Raw genomic sequence first — 4672 nt, forward strand, 5'->3', positions numbered from 1 at the left:
TCACTTTCATTTATTGTGTTAGTATGTTACAAACTTTAAAATAACATTTCCAAGTTTATTCACATTACTGTAAAATAATATGATCAGTCCTTGAAAAGTATCCATCAGTATGTTTAGACCATTAACATTTAGCCAGATATTTTTCAGAGTATATTAATTGGTAAGGAATGACAAACATGTTTTGTTTATGTTTATCAGTCAGAATAGAAATTGTGTGATGTTTGGAGCACTTCATAAGTATGTTCCATAATAATAGAGTTTGTACAGTTTTTCTCACTGCATTCCTATAATCACACCTAGAAAACACCTCAAGTTCATTGTGTAAACACATTAAAGGTTCTGTCACATGGTAAACACTCATCCAGGTCATTTCTATACTGTTAGTTACTAGTTTCTTATTTGTTTAGAGAGGTAAGACATCTGCAGTACACCTTGTACATTTTCAGACCCCAGGTAGACCTCTATGCAATCTCAGATCATCACATTCCACTCCCAATGCTCTTTTCATGTATTTCCAACCCAGAAACAAAAAGAAATAAATTTGACATTTTCTTTTGCCTTTAGTAACAGAAATTTGTATTTTCCACCTCTCTGGATATTTCTTCTCGGAGTGGTGCCATCAGAACCTGACCCTCTCCTCATAAGAGAGTGCAGTGTAAGAATGCTGCCCCAACTGTGCTTTGTGTGACATGGCTAAGAACTCCAGAAGCACAGGTCCTTCAAACCTGTCTCTATAGATACAACAATTGTTTTCTATGAGTGAGAGCATTAAGATTTGTTTCTCTGAAGGTTCAGGGGATATTTTCACAGATACCTGACAAGCTTTTCTAACAATAAAATCAACATAAACATATGTTGTTGAAAGAGGATTATAGCAAATATTCCAGCGCTATGAGAAGGGGGTGGAAAAGCAGAATATTTTTCTTGAGCTCATATGAATATTTTTGATTTTGTCTTTTTAATTAATTAGTTAATTAATTCAATTTTAATTATAGCTGATAAATAAAAAAAATAAAATGTGTTGTCTAGAATGTAACAGGATTCCACATAAAATGAGCACAATGAAAACCACAGAGGCCCTATGCAGAAGATTCTACTACATTATCAGGCTAAATTCACTGACCTGAGAGGTAACAAGCCATTCATGGAGGAGAAAATACTTGCAAAGCATATTTCTGACAAGGGAATATTATTCAAAATACAAAAAAAAAAACAGAGAAATAAGAAATAATTGTTTTTCAGTGCAGGCCCTGAGCTCAAACGTCGCTCTTTGAACTACGTCATGAATTACAACTGATTCTCGGAGCTATATATCTGAAATAATTTTTAAGTTCTCAATATATTAATATAAAATAAGCGAATGTGGTAAATGAACTAATAAGCTAATGCTTCATTGCTAAGTCCTACAAAACAAATGACTAGTCATATTGATCTAACAATAAGACAGAGATGACACATTTTATTAAACGCTATCGTTCATTAAATAGTGGATAACCTTACAGGTTGTATAAATAGTCATTGTGAGGAGAACATGTGTATATTGTGAACAGCTCCATGGGAATTAATTTTTCTCTTTCCCTTCCAGCCAGCTGAAAATCCTCTTTAATTTCTTATTTTTTTTTTTCCTGCTTGGTAAATGGCACCTGGAAAATAGTTTTCTCTGTGTGGTTGTTCACTATACTGAGGTCTCCACTTCCTTCATGTCTGAAAATGATATTTCTTCATCATGGTCTTTTTCTTCTCTTCTTTTTGGGAAAACTTTGAGAAGGAATTTGCATATCTTTTCTGTTTCTGTGTAGCCACATTGTTTATCAGACAAGGGTATCTCATTAATAGATAACTGTATTCAGTTCCTACATGGGTATCTTTTCAGCTTTAGTGATTCCAAGTGTGTTCATGGATATAAGAGTAGACACTATCATTCGAGTTAAAATTTCAAAGACAAGGCTGAGAATTTGAAGTAACTCTCAGAGCAACTATTACTTGAAATCTTTTATGACTTTTTTTTTGTTTGTTTTGTTTTGTTTTTTGAGACAGGGTTTCTCTGTGTAGCTTTGCGCCTTTCCTGGAACTCACTTGGTAGCCCAAGCTGGCCTCGAACTCACAGAGATCCGCCTGGCTCTGCCTCCCAAGTGCTGGGATTAAAGGCGTGCGCCACCACCGCCCGGCTTTTATGACATTTTTTAAGTCATGTGAACCTATTGTTTAGTTAATTTAAAAATCAGCTTAAGTTTGATTTTTCTACATCTTTCAGGAAAATAATTATTCTGATAAAGACACGGTGATGCCTTTTCAATTCAAAGAAAGAGGACAAGACAAGACCCCAGTGCCTATAAAGCTAAATATTTTTCACTGATATTAGAGAGAAAATCAGTTTTTTCCAGAAGGTCCTTCGGAGATAGCCATCTCTCCCCAACATAAAAGAAATCTCATGCCCTTCCTTTCCAACATCGGTCTCGGACCCTGCAGCCGCCACGATGTTGATGCCCAAGAAGAACCGAATTGCCATCTATGAACTCCTTTTCAAGGAAGGAGTGATGGTTGCCAAGAAGGATGTCCACATGCCCAAACACCCCGAGCTGGCCGACAAGAACGTGCCCAACCTTCATGTAATGAAGGCGATGCAGTCTCTGAAATCTCGAGGCTATGCGAAGGAACAGTTTGCCTGGAGACACTTTTATTGGTACCTTACGAACGAGGGCATCCAGTATCTCCGTGATGACCTCCACCTACCTCCGGAGATCGTGCCTGCCACCCTGTGCTGCAGCAGTCCTGAAACTGGCAGACCTCGGCCCAAAGGTCCAGAGGGTGAGTGACCTGCAAGGTTCACCAGAGGCGAGGCAGACAGAGACACCTACAAAAGGAGTGCTGTGGCCCCTGGTTCTAAGAAAGCTGAGGCTGGGGCTGTCTGAGCCACTGAATTCCAGTTTAGAGGAGGCTTTGGTCGTGGACGTGAGCAGCCGCCCCAGTGAACTTGAAGATTGTAATGTTTTGATTAAACTTTAAAGAAAAATGAAAAAAAAAAAAAAGAAATCTCATGATTAGCTTATACCAGTCTTTCTCTGGAGGAATAAATAGGAGAAGCTAATTTTCATTATCCTGTTTGGGTCTGGGGCTCAACTTTTCCTGTTGCCTTCCAAGTTGCTATTATTAATTTTATTTTGAAGATTAGGAAGCACATGTCCAGAAAATTCAAGTAACACACCTTCAATAACCTAGAATCTAAACTCCTATTTATCTTCCTGCTTTGTTTAAGGACCCTTTAATTAAAAACATAACCCAAAGATTATACACAGAATCATGCAAACTATAATTTTGCTATTTCTCTTAACATAAGGTAGTCTTTAACCATAGCATGCTGACAGATACATTCATTTTCTCTCCCTTGCTAAGTTCTCTAGAGTAGCACCTTAAGTTCTGTTTCCAGTTGGCTGCTGGCTGACCTGGGCTGCTTCATGATAACCATGCTGCAGCTTCACAGGTAGTCATTGTCCTCACACAGCCTTCAAAAATCCCTCATTATTCAGCAGTTCACCAAACATCTCCCTCCTCATCTCTTGAGGAAAATCTGGCTCATGTTCTCTGCCTTTGCTCCTCTGTGAATCTGTGCCTGCCCTTGGCACATACAGTAAAGCTTTTGATGAAGCTGCCTATTTTCAAAGGAAAGATAGTTACAATACATTCGATGTATTTAAATTGTAGTTTGCCAAGTGAGAAATTTTAATTGTTCAGCAACCAAGAGACACAGCTGCCCAGTTTATCTGTAAATACTTCCATCATGGTGGCTACAGTGAATAATTTTTTTGAAAATAGATTTTCTTCATACAATATATTCTGATTATGTTTTCCTCTGACCCTACTCCTCTGAGATCCTCCCAACTTCCCCTTCCATCCACATCCACATTCTTTCTGCTTTTCCTTAGAAAACTAACAGGCATGTAAAGAATAATAAAATAAATAAAATAAAATAAAATAAAATAAAAAATACAAATGAACCAGAATAGGACAAAACAAATAAACAATGAAACAAAAAAAAAGAGTCTAAGAAAAAGCACAAGAACCATATATTAGACAAACAATGCATCCTATCAAAAAACACTGAATTTCTGAATCTTTAGAGAGTGTGCCAATAATGATTCTTGGCCACTGATTGGAAGTCAGAGTCAAATTTCCCCTCTTCCTGGTCCTTTTTAAATTTCAATATATCTGTGTCCATTTTGCTTCTAGGCTGCTGACAAGTCATCCAATCCCTTCAGAATACGACTAGGAAGAACAAGTTTCTGCCACAGGCCTATGGTACACACTCTCTTTATAGGACATTGTGATTATGAAGTGAGTAGCAGGGTTTTGAAAACACAAATGTAAAGAGCTACTCAAATAAGACCTACTCTATAACGCAACAAGTAAAAACAAAATCCTACGAGCGAGATCCTGTGAAAGAAAGGTTGAGTCAGCTGATACCATGTGTTCACTGGGTAGAAATTTTAACAGCCTTAGACAAATTAGGGTTCAATATGAGTTTTTAACAAATTTTTTTTGGAAAAAATGAATTATCTCTTATTTCTCCACATAAGAAACCACATTAACTTCTACAGTGAATACATAGTAGGCATTTCAGAAAGTCATAATGATCTGGATTGATGATGGTTGTGATGTATCACAACTGAAATCA

At 37.1% G+C, this 4672-nt stretch overlaps 1 pseudogene; it reads left to right on the top strand.

Moving 5' to 3' along the window:
* Window positions 1-2459: 2459 nt before the first annotated feature.
* Window positions 2460-2972, top strand: LOC131924460 (small ribosomal subunit protein eS10-like; annotated as a pseudogene).
* The last annotated feature ends 1700 nt before the right edge of the window (window positions 2973-4672 follow it).

Source organism: Peromyscus eremicus, chromosome 14 (assembly GCF_949786415.1).
Source record: "Peromyscus eremicus chromosome 14, PerEre_H2_v1, whole genome shotgun sequence".
Classification (NCBI taxonomy): Eukaryota; Metazoa; Chordata; class Mammalia; order Rodentia; family Cricetidae; genus Peromyscus; species Peromyscus eremicus.